This window comes from Eumetopias jubatus, unplaced genomic scaffold, assembly GCF_037043125.1.
Source record: "Eumetopias jubatus isolate StellerSeaLion01/CBP00866 unplaced genomic scaffold, mEumJub1_p1.0 scaffold_13, whole genome shotgun sequence".
Taxonomy (NCBI): Eukaryota; Metazoa; Chordata; class Mammalia; order Carnivora; family Otariidae; genus Eumetopias; species Eumetopias jubatus.
In genome coordinates this window covers 95,082,518-95,102,988 of record NW_028274819.1, presented here as the reverse complement: position 1 = coordinate 95,102,988, position 20,471 = coordinate 95,082,518, and the positions used below count along the sequence as shown (strand labels likewise).

Here is a 20,471-nt window from a genome sequence, read left to right as displayed (position 1 = left end):
TCCCCAGTTCTTCTCCTTGGAGGATTTACAAATTCATACCATTACTTGCAATAACTAGAACCTAAAATACCAGAAAGAATGTTTCAAGGTTTTAACTTTGGAAAATGAATACACACACACACTTAGCATCATCACTTCAAGGTGAAGAGGGCAGGATATGTTACCAGTGGTGAATAGAACAGGGCTTGGAGTCAAGCAGACGGAGGTTAGAATCTGGCTCCATTACCATTGCACGCTCGCTGTATGACCTTGGGAAATTTTATTTAACCCCTCTAAGCCCTACCTCATAGGACAGTTTGGGGAAGTAATTAAGATAATGTATATACACTAGACATACTCAATGTTATATGTCAATTTTATCTCAATTTTAAAAAAGTAATATACGTAAAGCATTTTGCCCAGTGCCTGGCACACAGCTGAATCTCAGTAAGCGCTCTGACTACTGGTGCTGGTGCAGTGGGTGATGGTGGCCTGACAAACTGAGACAAGCAAGCCCAAAAGATCAGGACAGGAACCCTAGGGCTACCATGGACATGGATGATTAACAAATCCAACACTGTGTTGTTTTATAAAAGCAGGTTATATACTCTCAGGAAGAGTTTCTTGCCAAGAAAAAAAAAAAAGAATGTATTGGGAAGAAGGGGATGGTACAAGATAGTGCTCTCCTGGGTACAAATCAGAACAAGTGGGGAATATCTATTTAGTTCTAGGAGATACCTTGAAGTTGATTTGAAGAAAGATGACATAATCTCACTTTCCCCTAGTCAGAGTTCAAAAACATTAAACTAGAAAATACTTTAAGATCAACACCAAGTCTGGCTCTCCTCGCCCTCGGCCGGAAGAAAACAATCAGGCAAAGAGCATTTATTGTTTACCAGGTATCCTACCTTTGCTAGGCTCTGTATGAGGTGGTTTGGAGAGATAGGGTACAGAAGTGCAGGGAACAAAGAAAAGTATATGTCTGCTTCAGATACGCACACATATACACACACACCCTATATATATGTAACCCAAAACATGCAAAACAAAAGGATCAACCAAGAGCTTCTCTATTTTACTTAATTAGGAAAACATCACGAAGATGATATAGGCTTAACTGCAGTTAGGATAGAAAATAATATTGGGAGACAGTAAAGCCAAGAGCTCTGTGATTTATTCAGTTTTTATCTGCAAACATTTATTGAACATGTACCTTACAAAAAGGTGAGTATGCATTTGGAGGCCTTTTCTCATATGTATATATCTTGCTTCCGCTTTTAAGCCAAGGATTTAATTTTATCTACTGTATCTTAATACTTTCCAATGCAGAGTGGACTCTCCCAAAATGACATGAAGATACTTCCATGATTGGTTGCAGTATTATTTGACAGTTGCCCAGTAAAAGAATAATTTAGTGCTGGTTATCAGATCCCTCCCTCTTGGCTGAAAGGCAAGCAGCTCCTCAAGATGGTGTGGTGATACCATATGCTTTTTTATTTTATTTATTTATTTATTTGGAGAGAGAGTGCGCAAGCACATGCTAGTGGGGTAGGCGTAGGGGCAGAGGGAGAGGGAGAGAGAGAGAATCTTAAGCAAGCTCCATGCCCAGTGTAGAGCCTGACACAGGTCTCAAGCTCGTGACCCTGAGATCATGAACTGAGTCAAAATCAAGAGTCGGATACTTAACCAACTGAGCCACCCAGGCACCCCTACCAAACGCTTTTTTAAAAACCACCATGTGTTTGGGTGGGGGGAAGAAATAGGGACTGGTGAATTTGAGGAAGTCTCTTCAAGCCAAACTAAAACAGAACCTCCACTTTGCACTCTGAGGTCTTAGCCTCACCAAACTCAATTATTAAAAATCACTTTCATCTGTCTTTCTGGAAGGATCATCCTTCTCAGTCCCCATCTACAGAGATAATTTCCATCCAAATCTAGATCCAGTTCATTCCCTCTCCCTCAGAAAACCACTCCTGTCCGCAGTACTTAATTGGCAGAGATACCACTCACTGGGCTTTTGGAATAAGCTAAATACTACATTGACATGTTTTATCTCTTGTCATGGCCATGTTCTGTTTTCCAGCTAAACTAGGAATTGCTTTATAGGCAATATATTCAGATAATTCACAAGTCAAAAATCAGAAAATGTTTATGAGGTGAAACATCTCCCGTTTCCCTCTCTTAGCCAATTCTCCCTTTGGAGCCAGTCACTGTTACTGCTTTCTAAGTATCCTTTCAGAGGTATCTTAAGCATATATAGATGATATATATACACACACACATATACACACGTATATGTGAATAAATACATCTGTGAATAAAATAAATGTGTAGGTGAAATATATATGTCTGTGTGTTTTTATAAAAAAAGTGCCTTTTTATAGAAAGGGCAAAGGGCAGCACACTACTACTCTTTTACACCTTGATTTTTTACTTAACTTTTTTTGGTTGCACACTGTAACATGTATCCATGATTATTTAACGAGCTTCCTTCTATGGTATCTAGGATGACTTCCTAAGATATTTAGGATGCTTTCAATCTTTTGCTATTACAAACAATGCTGTACTAAATACATGCAATAAATAACCACATACATATATCATTTTACACATGGGCATTCTCAGACAATGAACCGCTGGATCAAGTTTGTAGTTTTGACTGGCTTTGCTGAGCCGTACTCCAGAAATGGCGTATCAATTTACACTCCTCTTCATGGCATATTAGAGAGCCCCAAGTGATTCTCCTGCAAATGATGTAAGGATAATACTCTTGTTTTTAGGTTACTCAACGCTTGAGAGCCTTAGTTAGTCTATCTGCAAAGTGGTGATAATATCATCTACCTCAGAGACCTATTGTAGGGACTATTTTGTGAGGAAAATACGCAAAAGAGCTTTAAAAACTCCAACAAAGAGGAAAATGTTAATTACTATTAAGGGTAATAGCTTCTAGGGATGCCTGGGTGGCTCAGTCAGTTAAGCGTCTGCCTTCGGCTCAAGACATGACCTCGGGGTCCTGGGATGGAGTCCTGCATCGGGCTCTCTGCTCAGCGGGAAGCCCACTTCTCCCTCTGACCCTCCCCCTGCTTATGCTCGCTCTCTCTCTCTCTCAAATAAATAAATAAAATCTTTTTTAAAAAAGGTAATAGCTTCTAGCACTTAATTGGTGATAGGTATTGTATATGTGTTTTAATGTAGTCTATCTAATCTACACTACAAAATAAAAATAATTACCTTAATTTACAATTTCAAGAAACTGAAGCTCGGAGCACCCAGATGGTGCAGTCGGTTAAGTGTCCGACTCTTGATTTCAGCTCAGGTCATGATGTCAGGGTTGTGAGACCGAGCCCCACATGGGGCTCCACGCTCAGCAGGAAGTCTGCTTGGGATTCTCTCTCCCTCTCCCTCTGCTCCTCCTGTTCATGCTCTCTCTCTCAAATAAATAGATAAGAAAAAGAAAAAAAGAAAGAAACCGAAGCTCAGAGAGTGGACTTAGACTTACCCAAGCCACACATCTGGTAATGGCAAAAGAGGGACTGAAACCCAGGTTTGCACAGATTCAAAGACTGGGCTCTTTCCACTGAACCTCATTTTGAGGTTATAATTCACATATATTTATATATATAATTAGATACATAATTTATAATTTATTTTTAAATTTATGTATATTTACTTATATAAAATTTTAATATATTAAATTAAATTTAACTAATTTAATTTAATTTAAAATTTATGTATATGTTATAATTATATATAATTTATAATTTTTTTTAATTCAAGTATAATGAGGGGCACCTGGGTGGCTCAGTTGGTTAAGCGTCTGCCTTCAGCGCAGGTCATGATCCTGCCAGCATCTGGGATGTAGCTGAGCAGAGAGTCTGCTTCTCCCTCCCCCTGCTCTTGCACTCTTGTGCTCTCTCTCTCTCCCCCCTCAAATAAATCAATAAAATCTTTAATTAATTAATTAATTAAATTCAAGTATAATGAACACACAGTGTTATATTCGTTTCAGGTGCACAATAGAGTGATTCGACATTTTGACTTACAATTTAAAAAATAAACTATCACTGCTTTAATTTTTATAAAATTGTATTTAAATCATCTATCAAATATGGTGAAGGAGTGAAGACCTTATGAAAGACACAACCTGGACCATTAAGGATTGGTAGAGTTTGGACAGGTGGAAGGAGGCGAGGACACTGTTCCTACAGAGGAGAATGGCAAATACAAGTATTCACAGGGCAAATAAGACAAAATATATTTTCAGGATACTGAGGTGATCATAACTGGAGTGGAGACTTCGAGTAGTATTTGGAAATGTGGCTCGGGCCTTATTAACAAGTACTTTGAAAGAAAGAAGACGTTATGCTTAATTTGGAGGATAGTGGGCTGAGGGTAGGGACCAATAAAGGTTTTCTGAGCAGAGCTGTAACTGAGGATGATAGTATTTTAGGAAATTTTATGTCAAATCTTTATGCATGAGGAATTAGAGGAAAAGCACTAGAAAGTGCAGAAAGTATTGGTGTTTCCAGATAGAAGCCATTCAGCCATTCAGCCAAAAAACAACCATTCATTCATTCAACAAATATGTATTTGTCACTTTCCACGGATGTCAGGCATCTTATCTTAGAAGATACAAATTATGTTAGTCCATGCTTAAAATCCTTTGGTAGCATGTAATCATGTTATGTTACCTTCCCTGCCAGGAACATGTGTTGGTCTAGCCATCTCTTCCACACTGGCTTACTCCTCGACGGGTCTCAGAACAAATCGCTTCCTCCCAGAAGCCTTCCCTGATGCCCCCAGGTCTGTTAGGTGCCCCGCCTGGGTGTGACCACGCACTTCTGATATCATCATATTTTTCTCACTCTAATGCAACTATCTCTTTCATCCTTTGTCTCCTTCTCTAAACTGTAAACACTACAGAAGAAGGACCAATTTTATCCCAAGTGTCTAGTCCAATATCTGGCACATGGCAATGTCTCAAATGCTAACTGAAGACGTGAATAAATAAACAAATGCATAGGTAACATAACCACTCAGATGATTCAGCCTGGTAGATTTTACTTTACGTGGGAAAGAAGCAAGTGTTTTCTGTTGTTTATAAAGTGGCATGAAGGCAAATGAATCCCTGGTCGCCTTTCTAATTCAATACTGAATGGGACAGAGATTGTAGGTAGCAATGGAGTTGGAATGGCTGGTTAGCAGATAACAGGTTGTGGGAAGGGTGGTTGCCATAACAACCTGTACGCTTATTAAATACCACAAGCCTGTGGTGCATGGGAAGAACCCGGATTCAAATGGGTTCAAAATCTGCAGGCTCCTGGCCCAAATAGTTCTTTGTATTTTTTAGAATCCTAGAATGCTATGGCTGGTGGAAACTTAGAGACTGTTCCTTTCTGTATTCCTTGTATAAATAAATTCCAGAGAAGGTGAGTGATGTGTCCAGTCACACAGCAAACTCCTGACAAAGCTGAGGTAGAAAACATGAGTCTTTCCACACCCAGCGAAGGGTTACCATTTCATGACTCCCCAAGATGTTGGATTCTCTCACCAGTAGATCAGTCACATCTGATGGGTTTGCAGGATTTCTCATTCTGTTAAATTTTTCATTTTATTCACTCAAAACTTCATGCATCCATCCACTCATTCATTTGCCCCTTCAACCAGTCTCTTGGAATGTTACTACCTATCTTGCACTAAGTGCTGCAGGAAATAGGACACTCTCTAATGCAGGGTCGTTGGCACTCATCTGATTCTGCTGTGAAATGGGGGAAACTGGATTGTTGCATGGTACCAAAGTGTCCCTCTACTACTCGCTGTTTACGAACAAGAAACTGTAACTGGATGTGATGTGATCAGACTGTCACCACTTCAAGCCAGTGATGAATCTTACCATCCCTAACTGCGGGACAACCAGACGTTCATTATACATGCCCTGTGATAATGCTAAGTGAGGTACACATCACCACCTCCAAAGTATTCCTGCCAAATGTTTAACCTGAGTCCAATCAGTTTTGGGCCCTACTTAAAGCTACGGAAACTACAGAGGATAGAAAATGAGCTACAGTATACTATATGGAAACAGAGAAATCGGAAGGTCCAGCATTGTATGACAAGTTCCCATTTCCTTCAACAAAGGCAACGCCATGAGGAAAATAAAAATAAAGTATCCTTTATTCACTTAAGGACTTAAGACATGCTGTGCACAGTCCCTTCTTTAAAAAAAGGGGGGGGGGTGGCACTTGGGTGGCTCAGTAGGTTGAGCGTCTGACTCTTGGTTTTGGCTCAGGACATGATCTCAGGGTCCTGAGATCAAGCCCCAACATTGGGCTCTGCTCTCAGCAGAGAGTCTGCTTGGGATTCTCTTCTCTCTCTCCGTCTCCCTCTGCCCCTCCCCCACTCTAAATAAATAAATAAATAAAAATCTTTATTTTTTTTAATAGATTTTATCTATTTATTTGAGTGAGAGAGAGAGAGAGCACAAGATGGAGGAGGGTCAGAAGGAGAAGCAGACCCCGGGATCATGACCTGAGCCGAAGGCAGTCACTTAACCAACTGAGCCACCCAGGCGCCCTAAATAAAATCTTTAAAACAAACAAAGACACACTGTGCATGGTCCTTGACTGGATCCTGCTCTGAACATACCAACCATTAAAAATACTTTTAGAGAAATAGGGACATTTGAATATGGATAAGTATTAGAATATGAAGGAATCCTTGTTAATTTTGTTCAAGGTGATTAATGGTATTGTGGTTCTACAGGAAAATATCCTTTTAATTTTTTAAAAAATGTGTATTTTTAAGTAATTTGGGTGAAACATCATATTGCCTGAATTTAAGTAAACCTCCAGGGTGGGGTAGAGATGAAATAAATGTGACAAATGTTTAGTACCTGTTAAATTTTAGTGATCAATACCTGGAAGTTCCTGATACTATTTTCTTTGTTTTCCTCTTTGTGGAAAATGTCCATAATAAAAAGGTAAAAGCGAAAAATATTATTCAACCATTAAAAGAGGTTGGACGTGGCATACACATTAGGGTATGCTCAGTAGCCACTGCTCCGATAACACAGGGATAGACCAACAGCTTTGTAGGAGTCTAGAGAAGAAAGACATCTTGGCGTGAGAAGGGAGTTGGGGAACCTCATGGAACCGTGCACAGCAGAGCTGAGGATCTAGACAATCGCCAATTTAAAGAGCCCCCTCTCCTCCCACGTGGACGGCAGGAGAGATGCTGGTGAATCTAACTCTCAGAGATGCCCGAGCCTCACTACCTAATTTGATATTAAAAGTCCACTCGCAGTTGGTCTTTGGAGTGAACCCAGAGCCTGACCTCCTAGAGCACAGGGCCTTAAGCTCTCGGCCGCCAAATAATCAAAGCTAATTACAAACACAAAGGGATGCTCATTTGCAAAGAAATGACCTGAAGCTACCTGTTGCACCCGTCAGAGGTCAACTCCGTCCAACCCAATTAGTACTTTCCCCAAGAGATTCCTGACATCCATGCCTGTCCCAACAGCAGGCTCTAGTCAGAGCCCCAGTAAACCACCCAGAAGCCTCTGAAAGCCAGAGGGCTGTGTTTTTCTCTCCAGCTCAACGTTGACCATTTTTTACCTAGCCCTTATCCCTTAAGAACAAATTCAGTTGAGTCCACATCAAACAAAACAACGGCAGAATGGGTGATGTTGCCATTTATACGCTCTGACTAATGCAGTTCCTGATTTCCCTTCCAAATTAAATGCATTTCGCTTAGTACATTTTCAACAGACGTTACTCATCTGCTCGATTAATGACTTTGCTGTGAAAGCGTACTTTGGTAGCAATTTGAAACAAAAGCACCTTAACGTGACTGAGGCTTTGCTTTCCCTTCTCTCTCCATCTTCGCCTCCCTTCCTCCCTCTCCCTCCCCAGGGCAAATGCATCACTGGAGCGGGGACTGGGAAGCTGGAATTGGCTGAGGGTTCTCTTCTGTGTCACTACACTACATTAGGAATAAAACCTTCCACTTAAACACTTAAATGAAAACATCGAGAAACTAATTTACTATTTGCAATCACATGATTTAAGCCGAAGCTGCCTTAATTTCCTCCCCATTTTGCTTCATATTCAATGTGAGCACACACTAGATTGGTCTATGAAAAGGCTGTCTTCGAATCACAACACTTAAGACCTCTTTCATTTTCTTTTTGATTAAATAATTGAAATTCCTGTCAGGGCCTGCACTTTACTGACGCAGAGATTTGGTGTGTGAGGATAAAGACCACTTTTTGTCTGCTGCCTGGGTCTTAAAAGCCAGCGGGCTCTACTTCATTGAGGGGCTGATAAAATGGACCCATGCTATTCACCCATTTCGCAGAAATTTTCTGTGCCCGTTAAGTGATTATTCAAGACAAATTATGGAAAGTGTTCCCTCTCCTTTAACCAGCCTCATTCATCTGGAGGCTTCTGCTTGCCGAGAGCTGAGCTATTCTCATGTCAACTAGGAAAATAAAAACCTGCATGCATTTGGACATACAGGCACAAAACACACAAATACCAAAAAGAAATAAGTCACAGGAAACTTCATTTGCTTCCACTAGAGAAACTGGAGGTTATTTACATCCCAGGACGGGCATGGCCAAGGGCCTCTGGCATACTTGAGGTTGAGGTAAGTGGATCATAAAAAAGGGTGGAAGAGAACCCCACTCAGAAAAGAAACGAAACCACCCTCTCTTCAGGCCCATCATCTGATGAGCCAGTGATTAACTGGGCAACAGCTTTACCCTTTGACACTAGTCTCTGTAACACATGTATGGCCTGGGACACCCGGGTGGCTCAGTCAGTTAAGCATCTGCCTTGGGCTCAGGTCCTGATCCCAGGGTCCTGGGATTGAGTCCTCCATCGGGCTCCTTGCTCAGTGAGGAGCCTGCTGCTCCCTCTGCCTCTGCCGCTCCCCCTGCTTGTGCTCTCTTTCTCTGACAAATAAATAAAATATTCAAATTAAAAAAAAAAAACACATGTATAGCCTTAGCATGTGTGTCTGTGTTTAAACACAAATCACACATTCTCTTTTATGAGGCTGGTCATCAGACACACCTGGATGTTCAACCTAGGTCGACCTACCTTGGGCCTATTACCTGTGACCTCCTGGAGCCCCATGTTCATCTGCAGAATGGGCCATAAATAAATGGTCCCTACTTTCTCTCAGAATGGTTAGGAGCTTTAAAGAGGACAGCGCATGGGAAGTGGTTAGTGTGTCTGGCACGTGGTAAGTGCTTACTAAAAATTAAACACTACTGTTATGTGCTTCTGTGTCTTTATATGTAAATCTACATAGGGTCATGTTCATATTCCCTCAAATGGTGTACTTTCAGAGAATGAACAGTCATGCTCAAATTTTACCCATTAAAAACCAACCAAACAAAAACCTATATCTGAGTACAGGAGTAGAGCCATACACTGTACACACACGCGTATGCACACACGCACACACACACATATATATGTATATACCAGGGAGAGTTGAACAATGCGGGGGCTAGGGTCACCTACCCCCCCATGCAGTCACAAATCCACATATAACTTTTGACTCCCCCAAAACTTAACTAACGGCCTACTGTTGACCCCGAAACCTTAGTTATTGAGCTAGTCGATTAACACATATTTTACACATTATATGTATTATATATTGTATTACAATAAAGTAAGCTAGAGAGGGGCGCGTGGGTGGCTCAGTTGGTTAATCGACTGCCTTCGGCTCAGGTCATGATCCTGGAGTCCCGGGATCGAGTCCCACATCGGGCTCCCTGCTGAGCAGGGAGTCTGCTTCTCCCTCTGAACCTCTTGCCTCTCATGCTCTCTATCTCTCATTCTCTCTCTCTCTCAAATAAATAAATAAAATCTTTAAAAAAAAAATAAAGTAAGCTAGAGAAAAGAAAACACTATTTTTTTTAAAGTTTTATTTATTTATTTTAGAGAAGCAGGGGGAGGGGCAGAAGGAGAGGGAGAGAGAGTCTTAAGCAGATTCTGCGCCGAGCGTGGAAACCAACACGGGGCTTGATCTCATGACACTGAGATCAGGACCTAAGCTGAAACCAAGAGTTGGATGCTTAACTGACTGTGCCACCCAGGCGACCCAGAGAAGAAAATGTTATTAAGATAATCATAAGGAAAAGAAAATACATTTACAGTACCACACTGTATCAAAAAACATCTGCATATGGGTGGACCTGTGCAGTTCAAACCCATGATGTTAATGAGTCAACTGTGTAGTATAATTTTATAGCAGGAAAGGGCCTTAAAGGATATCTGGCCCAACCTCTACCCAAAGTAAGCCCCCCACCTGACCACCTGGGACAGTTCAATAACTTCCCCAGATGAAGCCTCAATTTTCTTCTGTGTACCCTCTACTACAGATCCCTGTTCTGACCTCTGGAATCACAGAAAACTCACTGCTACCAAGAAGCTTTTCCAGTATTAAAACACAAGCAACAGCAACAACAACAACAAAACAGTTCAAAAGCTCTACCGTTTTCTCTGAGTATTCTCTCTCCCAGCACCTGCACAGCCCCTCGTAACACATGATTTTTAGCCCTCTTACCATTGTGGGGCTCAGCACTTTAAAAGGTGCCTGCCTCACTTGCACATAATAGTCCAAACGTGGTCTGAATAATGCTGGATAGAAATACATATTGTGTTCATTCACTGATTAATGAATTAATCCAACATTTATTGCCAGCAGAAACTAAGCTAGTCACATACATGGATATACATAGTAAATGCCAAATACCATAATAAATGCTACATATAAACGATTTCCTTTTCAGTGTGGTGACTATAGTTAATAATATTGTATTGTACATTTGCAAGTTGCTAAGAGAGTAGATCCTTTTCTCAATTTTATTAATTTTTTAAATTTTAATTCCAGTATGGTTAACATACAGTGTTATATTAGTTTCAGGTGTACAATATAGTGATTCAACAATTCTATACATTACTCGGTGGTCATCATGATAAGTCTGCTCTTAATCCCCTTCACCCATTTCACCCATCCCCACACTCACCTCCCCACTGGTAACCATCAGTTTGTTCTCTATAGTTAAGAGTCTATTGGGGCATCTGGCTGGCTCAGTCAGAAGAGCATGCCACTCTTGATCTCAGAGTTGTGAGTTCAAGCCCCATGTTGGGTGTAGAGATTACTTAAAATAAATAATTTTTTAAAAAGAGTCTGTTTCTTGGTTTCTCTCTCTCCCTAAGAGAGAAGATCTTAAAAGTTCTCATCACAAGAAAAAGAAGTCTGTAACTATGTATGATGATGGGTGTTAACTAAACTTATCATGGTGATCATTTTGCAATATATACAAATAGCGAATCATGATGTCATACACCTAAAACTAGTACGTTATATGTCAATTATAGCTCAGTAAAAATAGTAAAATAAATATCCTACCCCAAAAAACTACCTCTTAATTGCACAATATTGAAGATCCTCCATGACAAAGCATTAATTCCAAGGAGGTTGCTCCCATACCAACCATGTTTCCTGGGATTCTTCATTTTGTTTTCAGTTGTTATGAGCTCAGAGACCACCCATTCATTCTTAGCCTTAGCCTAAAGAATAAAAGGAAAAGAGATGCATCTCCCTCAGAAAGTTACTTCATACCTCTCAGTGCCAACAGAAAGATCTTGGTATTGGCCACTGTTTTGTTCTGTCGCCCAGTTCCCCTTCTCTGTGGCAACAGCACGGGTGATTGAGAATGAACACAGGAATGAAGAAAATGGAATGACTTATCCAAGTAAGACTTGTGAATGCACCACACTCAAATCAGCCGAGGAAGGTTTCTGCAGGAGGTAAGTTGGGAAGGGCATATTTCTGAGCAGGTGTTTGGATGGAGGGGACCAAGTGTTTGCACAGCTCTGGCAGGAAGGAGAGGGCACAGCCTAATGGCAGGCACCAGGAATGATGCAAAGCTCTGCTTGGAGGCCAAAGGAGAGACGTGATGTCCCTCAAAGATCCACGCCAGCCAGGATTTCCTTTCTCAGAAACAAATCTAACCACACTCACACAGAGCAGGGGAAGCCTGGTATTATTTTCCAACTGCAAGCTAGGACAAAGATCCTGGCCTGCTCATTTCCACATTCAGGATTTCGGTGGCCCTGGGGAGCTAACAGAAGAGGCTTCCAGCCTTGGACCTTCTGCTCTGCATCTCCCCTCCTTGCCCCTACCTCTTCACTGTGCTCTCTGTCTTGTATAATTTTTAGTGTTTGAATCATTCATTGCCATCTCCCAGCCTGCTGGACAGCTCAGCAAGTAAGAGATATTAGCTACGCAAACCTGTCGCCCAGAACTCCCAGGTCACTGCTTTGGGCAGAGTGGGAAGGGTGATTTTGGAGAAGTGGAACCCAACCAATTAAGGAGAGAAAACAAACCAAGTCGTTGTTGCAGAGGCCTGGAGAATATGCTTCCAGCCTTTTCTATTCTGAACAGAGATGAATCTCTGACTTGTCCCATGAGGAGATCCCTAGATGAAAGCAGAATTACTAGGATTGGTCCTACAGCCACTTCTGCCTTGCCAGATGGCCTCCTCCTGGGGCTCAGTTTCCCCAAGTGTGAAATGAACTTAGCCTCCCAGTGCTGCTAATGAGCTACAATGACCTGAGACACGGAAAGATGCTTAGGATGCTCTGGAGGATTTCCAAACTTACTGGTGAGGGTGCAGACAAAGCAAGGTGATGTGGAAAATGCCACTTTACCAGTTTAACCACAGACATCTGGCTCATTACCCCATGGCGCCCAATGCCACATACCACTTCCCACCTGAACCATGAATCCTGGGCCCTGTGAGAACCCAAACTGCATCTAAATTTCATTGAGATCTCCTTCCATCTGAGATAATTTAGGGCTCTGTCCCTGGAAGCAGACAAATGCACTAGATCCAGAGTTCCCAAATGCTGGTTTGTGGACCAATGCTGACACATGATGAGGTTTTTATTAAGTAAGATGAAATGAGCTTAAAAAAGGCACTGCAATGAATCTTTCATACTTATTTCAACTTATTTCACTTGAAGAATTATCTTTTATTCTGAGATTATGTCACTAGAATGTAAGCCCCAAGAGAGCAAGGACTCCAACGTTCTTCTCTGCTTTTTCACTAACACCAGAAGAATACTTGCACATAATAGGCACTTGATAAATATTAGCTGAATGAATGAAGGAATGGATTATTTGCTTTCCATAGTCCCGAGGAATATTTCATAGAATATCCTTTATTCTATGAAACAGTACAGATAGAAAGTGTCAGGGTTTTTAAAAATATTTTTCCTTGGAAAAAAATCAAAGTATATAAATATATTTCAAAAGGTTTGTGATCTGTTATGTTTAAGTTTGGGAATCTCTGGACCAGATGATCCACTGAAGACCATTCAAACCTGTGATCCAACAGACACTGAGTGGCAATACATTCAAAGTCCTTTAGCCAAATCAAGGCAGAGATGTTTCTCATCTGAGGTTTTAAAGGCAGAGAGATCTAGGCTCAGGTGCTGGAAAACATAGGTTAGCTATATGACCTCGGGCAAATCATGAAAGCCTATCTTCTGTAAAATGGGAGTAATGCTCCTCATGGTGCTAGTGGTCATTGCTAATAGAGAACCTTGCACAATATGTGATTTTCTGGCAGCATGAAGGAAGGGTTTTTTTTTCAATTTATTTTTTTAAGATTTTACTTATTTATTTGACAGAGAGAGACACAGTGAGAGAGGAAGGGTCTTGAAAGTTGTCCCAGGGGCTGTCTGAAGGTTTTCTCAGCTGTCTGAGACGTTTCCCCTTCTAGGCTAGTGCCTAGATCCCTCTAAAGACAATAAGAGCAACATTTGCTTCTAAATTGGGCATGTTCTTGCCAGTCTAAGGGGAAAGTGGAGCAAATCCTAAGGTGATGAGAAAAATGAGGATTTTTTTATTTTTTATTGTTATGTTAATCACCATACATTACATCATTAGTTCTTGATGTAGAGTTCCATGATTCATTGTTTGTGCATAACACCCAGTGCTCCACGCAGAATGTGCCCTCTTTAATACCCATCACCAGGGTAACCCATCCCCCCACCCCCTCCCCTCTAGAACCCTCAGTTTGTTTTTCAGAGTCCATCGTCTATCATGGTTCGTCTCCCCCTCCGACTTACTCCCCTTCATTCTTCCCCTCCTGCTATCTTCTTCTTTTTCTTTTTTCTTAACATATGTTGCATTATTTGTTTCAGAAGTACAGATCCGTGATTCATCAGTCTTGTACAATTCACAGTGCTCACCATAGCACATACGCTCCCCAATGTCTATCACCCAGCCACCCCATCCCTCCCCCCGCCACCACTCCAGCAACACTCAGTTTGTTTCCTGAGATTAAGAATTCCTCATATCAGTGAGGTCATATGATACATGTCTTTCTCTGATTGACTTATTTCACTCAGCATAACACCCTCCAGTTCCACCCACGTCGTTGCAAATGGCAAGATCTCATTCCTCTTGATGGCTGCATAATATTCCATTGTGTATATATACCACTTCTTCTTTATCCATTCATCTGTCGATGGGCATCTTGGCTCTTTCCACAGTTTGGCTATTGTGGACATTGCTGCTATAAACATTGGGGTGCACATACCCCTTCGGATCTCTACATTTATATCTTTGTGGTAAATACCCAGTAGTGCAATTGAGGATTTTTTTTAAAGTGAAACATATTTTATTTAAAGGATTGTTCCTGATGATGTCTTTGGTGTATTGAAGCTTTTTATTCTGTTATTCTGTCATGGTAATAATAGATCGTCATTGTTTCTTTTTAAAGTAAGGAATTAACAAAATTTAAAGTTTCCAAAATAAAAGACTGAGAATCTACACTACTGTTTCAAACTGCCCTAAGACAACGTGGTCGTGCATAGTTACTGGGTTCTTTTTTGATAGATACTGGTCACCTCCAATGGTTGACATAAAAAAAAGATCTAGGATTTTTCTTCCATAACTTCACCATCAGGGTGTATATTACAAAGAGAGACACAGACTAAATTTTGTCATACATGCAAACATTAGCCATTAGACATAACAGCATACAGCCTGTTCTGTGAGCTCAGTGAAGTTGAAGCTCTCTGTCCTTTTCTAGGATTTCTTGCCATTGTTCACATTCAAAGTTGGGTCATTCTTGGGGGATGGGGCTGTCCTGGGTATTGTAGGATGTCCTGTAACATCTCTGGCCAATATCCGCTAGATGCCAGTAGCAACACACTCCAACACACACACACACACACACACACACACACACACACACACACAACTGTGACAACCAAAAACATCTCCAGACATTGCTACCTCCCCTCATCCTCCTCACTCCCAGGGTGGGGAGGGGCAAAATTGCCCCCAGCTGAGAACCCTCACTCCAACAAGCATCTTATAAGCAAGGTTCACTCACAGTAGATTCATATCAATTCTTAATCAGAGCCAGGCAACCAGATCTTGCATAAGTTTCCTAAAATGTGCCCAGGGAAATTTCTAGGCCTAGGCAGTGTTCCAAAGGGTGTAGGCTACCGGGCATGCTTATAGGGCACTCCCTGTACATTCATGAGAGAAAGTGGCTGATCGATATTTCTAACCAATCCACATATCATGAACACCACTCATTCCACCAGTAAAAAACCATTTCTGACACCAAGAGTGCATATTAACAAAACTCTGGTGTTTGTAGGAGATGAAGATCATTAAAGTGCCCATAGTAGCCACTTGCCAGGCATGGACTTTTTACTGGAGATTTCCAAATGCTAACTGATCAAGTGTGAGAGAGGCACCACATTCTTTATCCTGAAGCGATTTTAAATAAAGGCTATATAACAGCTCAATATAACAGCTCTTTAGCTATCCCAAATCTTTTATTATCTTTATTATCATTATTATTATTATTACTATTACTATTATTATTTTAGGGATGTTATTGATCTACAAAATCTGAAAACCACTGCCCCGCATCAAACTGCTTCTTTGTGAAAGGCTATTCAGGTAGAAACTAATCCCTCCAAAGGGACTCTTGCTCTCAGACTGTTCCTGCATGTGATTTGTAGCCAAATTTTAATGAAAACCAATGTCCCCAGCCACTTTTCCCAACTGACGGAAAAAATGGTTTCGAACAGAAGTCAGCCTAGGGTCCATCTTAGGGGTGAATTGCATGATTGCCAACCAGAGTTTGTTTCTCAGGGAGTTTGTGTGTATAAGAATGCACAAGTTGCAATTAATTCCCAGCGAAGTCACTCCTCAAGTTAATTAGAAATGCAAAGTGTGAGTCTAAATGTTATGAGATTATAAAATGGCTTAATAATGGGAACAATGAGATTGAAGCATATGCATTCTGGCCATGTAAATATTTCATAACAGTGCCAATCTGATTTCATTTGCCTAATCATGCCATTGATATGCAGCCACCAGCCTGCAAATAGAAAGGCTGAATTGCAGCAGATCACCCTTCTAATGTCATAATTATTAATATTGGAGAAAAATGGAGCTGTTCTACTCCCATGCAGACTGCTGGGCCTTTGGAATTGAGATGGGGGTGGTGCTGCAGTAGGAAGAAGAGGAAGGTGATAGGTACACCAGCCCCCAATATCCCCATCCTGCCTGTTGGCCAGAAGTATTTAGGGAAGTAGGCAGCTCTACAAATGAAAGTGATGAGCATGGTGGAGAGCAGAGTTGCAGGGTGTGAATTACACAGCCCTTAATTAAAATCACAATGAAATGCACATGCAACTAGAGAAGAGGAAAAAGAATGGAGTTTTGTGAGAATACAGGATTCTGCGCTTGAGAGTTCAGCTGGTGCTGGATGGGGTGGTGGGGTTGAGCAGGGCAGCCTTCTCTCTCCTCTTTGGCTTCCTCTACTGGGTCAGCATCCTCCATATATTCTGTGCACAAATCTCTTTGATAGGCACAGAATCTGACTTCCCCCTTGACATTTGGGAACTGCTTTCCCTTTATTTCCACCTGAACTGCTTTGGGACATTTCTTGTATCATTAACTCATTGCCCCTGAGACAGGGTGTGTCCTACCTCTCCACTCGAAGCATAAGGGGATACTCTGATTCCCCTGTGTGGTGGGTATAGTGGCTTGACTCACTCTGCTGGCAGAGACCAGAGACGTGAACTCGTTTAGGCAGCACAGTGTAGGGAAAGGCTGCTGGATGGAAATTAGTGAGATGTATGTAGGTTTGAGTCCTGGCCCTGCACTTAACGTGGGCAAGTCACCTAATCTCCTTCCCAGTCTGTTTTCCCATTTGTAAAATGGGGATCATAATCCCTAGCTCATAGTTTTGCTGTGGAGGATTGTTCAAGAAAAAGAAGGTGACATCACTATCTATTTAGTTACATAATGCCTTGTTTTAAAAAGGATCTGGAGCAACCAGAAACTTCATAATAATGGCCAAATGCTATGTAGAAGTTTAAAATGTACATTCAGACTGTTCCTGCATGTGATTTGTAGGAATGTACATTCTTGGGGTGCCTGCGGGGCTCAGTCGTTACGCGTCTGGCTTCGGCTCAGGTCATGATGCCAGGGTCCTGGGATCGAGCCCTGCATCGGGCTCCCTGCTCAGTGGGAAGCCTGCTTCTCCCTCTCCCACTCCCCCTGCTTGTGTTCCCTCTCTCGCTGTGTCTCTCTGTCAAAATTAATAATAAAATGTTAAAAAAAATAAAATAAATAAAATGTACATTCTCAGGGCACTTGGGTGGCACAGTCGGTTAAGTGTCCGGCTCTTGGTTTTGGCTCAGGTCTTGATCTCGGGGTCATGAGATCAAGCCCTACGGCAGTCTCCACACTCAGCGGGGAGTCTGCTTAGGATTCTTTCTCTCCCTCTCCCTCTGCTCCTCCTCTCGCTTCCTCTCTCACATTAATAAATAAATCTTTTTTAAAAAATAATGTAAATTAAAATAAAATGCCCATTCTTAGCCTTAAGTTTCTCTGCTACCTTTTGTTCTAAACAGGTGTCTCCCTAGGCAAACAGGTCATTACCTGGAAACAATCACCAGACAAGTTTCCTTTTAGAGCATGGTCCTTATCCCCAGCACTTCTTGTTCCTAAGATTCACAGACATTGGCATAGGATTATATTGAATCTTAGGCAGCACATTTTGGGGGTGCTTTTTAAAAACTGGGCAAATTATTGAACTTCTCAAAACCTCAGTAACTTCATCTGTGAAATGGAGGTAGTAATAACTCTTGTCACGTAGGATTAGTGTGAAGATTGAGGCAACACATACAGAAAACATTTAGTATGCTGCCCAACTCACGGAAAGTACTATGTGTAATGTATTACCACGCTTGCTTTTAATTTATTTTATTATTATTAATATATGGTATTATATAACAAATAATACTCACAGCATTACCAATTATTTGTTACTATTGATTATAAGTAGAGATATAACAGTGGACTCTAGGAAACCAGGAAGCTAGAGATATTGCCACAAATCCAACTCTTGATTACCTTCTTTCTGTCACTCTGCATAAAGAGCTGTAGATTAGGCAGACGCCATTATCCTCTGTTTCTCTGCTGCAGCAACCTCGACGTCTTGCCTATGTCCCTCTTTCTTGCGGCCTATAGATTGGTGTATCCATTTAATACAAGAAAATGGAAACTGAACAGCCAGAGGAAACCTTCCCCAACACCGAAACCAATGGTGAATTTGGTAAATGCCCTGCAGAAGATATGGAAGAGGAACAAGCTTTTAAAAGATCTAGAAACACTGATGAGATGGTTGAAGTACGCATTTTGCTTCAGAGCAAGAATGCTGGGGCAGTGATTGGAAAAGGAGGCAAGAATATTAAGGCTCTCCGTACAGACTACAATGCCAGTGTTTCAGTCCCAGACAGCAGTGGCCCTGAGCGCATATTGAGTATCAGTGCTGATATTGAAACAATTGGAGAAATTCTGAAGAAAATCATCCCTACCTTGGAAGAGGGCCTGCAGTTGCCATCACCCACAGCAACCAGCCAGCTCCCGCTCAAATCTGATGCTGTGGAATGCTTAAATTACCAACACTATAAAGGAAGTGACTCTGACTGCGAGTTGAGACTGTTCATTCATCAGAGTCTGGCAGGAGGAATTATTGGGGTCAAAGGTGCTAAAATCAAAGAACTTCGAGAGAACACACAGACAACAATCAAGCTTTTCCAGGAATGCTGTCCTCATTCCACTGACAGAGTCGTTCTTATTGGAGGAAAACTTGATAGGGTTGTAGAGTGCATCAAGATCATCCTTGATCTTATATCAGAGTCTCCCATCAAAGGACGTGCACAGCCTTATGATCCCAATTTTTATGATGAAACCTACGATTATGGTGGTTTTACAATGATGTTTGATGACTGCCGTGGACGTCCTGTGGGATTTCCCATGCGGGGAAGAGGTGGCTTTAACAGAATGCCTCCTGGTCGGGGTGGGCGTCCTATGCCTCCATCTAGAAGAGATTATGATGATATGAGCCCTCGTCGGGGACCTCCTCCACCTCCTCCTGGACGAGGTGGCCGGGGTGGTAGCAGAGCTTGGAATCTTCCTCTTCCTCCACCACCACCACCTAGAGGAGGAGATCTAATGGCCTATGACAGAAGAGGAAGACCTGGAGACCGCTATGATGGCATGGTTGGTTTCAGTGCTGATGAAACTTGGGACTCTGCAATAGATACATGGAGCCCATCAGAATGGCAGATGGCTTATGAACCACAGGGTGGCTCCGGATATGATTATTCCTATGCAGGGGGTCGTGGCTCATATGGTGATCTTGGTGGACCTATTATTACTACACGAGTAACTATTCCCAAAGATTTGGCTGGATCTATTATTGGCAAAGGTGGTCAGCGGATTAAACAAATCCGTCATGAGTCAGGAGCTTCGATCAAAATTGACGAGCCTCTAGAAGGGTCTGAAGATCGGATCATTACCATTACAGGAACACAGGACCAGATACAGAATGCACAGTATTTGCTGCAGAACAGTGTGAAGCAGTATTCTGGAAAGTTTTTCTAAGACTAGTGAAGAACTGAAGGAGTCCTGCATCTTTTTTTTTTTTTTATCTGCTTCTGTTTAAAAAGCCAACATTCCTCTGCTTCATAGGTGTTCTGCATTTGAGGTGTAGTGAAATCTTTGCTGTTCACCAGATGTAATGTTTTAGTTCCTTACAAACAGGGTGGGGGGGGAAGGGCGTGCAAAAACTAACATTGAAATTTTGAAACAGCAGCAGAGTGAGTGAATTTTAATTTTTGTTCATTGTTGGTAGTTTAAAAGAAAAAATTCCCCCCATGTAATTATTGTGAACACTTTGCTTTGTGGTCACTGTAACATTTGGGGGGGGGGGGACAGGGAGGAAAAGTAACAATAGTCCATTTGTCCCTGGCATCTATTCAGAGCAGTGTGCAGAATGTAATGCTCTTTTGTAAGAAACGTTTCATGATTTTTAAAATAAATTTAGTGAACCTAAAAAAAAAAAAAAGAACTATAGATTA

At 41.5% G+C, this 20,471-nt stretch overlaps 1 pseudogene; it reads left to right on the top strand.

Annotated features, from left to right (window-relative positions):
* The first annotated feature begins 18,503 nt into the window (after positions 1-18,503).
* Positions 18,504-20,267, top strand: LOC114226083 (heterogeneous nuclear ribonucleoprotein K pseudogene; annotated as a pseudogene).
* Positions 20,268-20,471: the final 204 nt, after the last annotated feature.